Below are 206 nucleotides of genomic sequence, written 5' to 3' on the forward strand. Positions count from 1 at the left end.
GCACAAATACTCACATTAATACATACGCAAACACACATATATACATACACAAACACACACACAATTACACACACACAATTACACACACACAATTACACACACACACAAACACACGCACACAAATACACACACATATATACACGCACAAACACACACACACAATTACACACACACAAACACACACAAACACACACACATAAATACGC

The sequence above is a fragment of the Helobdella robusta genome (genome assembly GCF_000326865.2).
Source record: "Helobdella robusta unplaced genomic scaffold HELROscaffold_9, whole genome shotgun sequence".
Classification (NCBI taxonomy): domain Eukaryota; kingdom Metazoa; phylum Annelida; class Clitellata; order Rhynchobdellida; family Glossiphoniidae; genus Helobdella; species Helobdella robusta.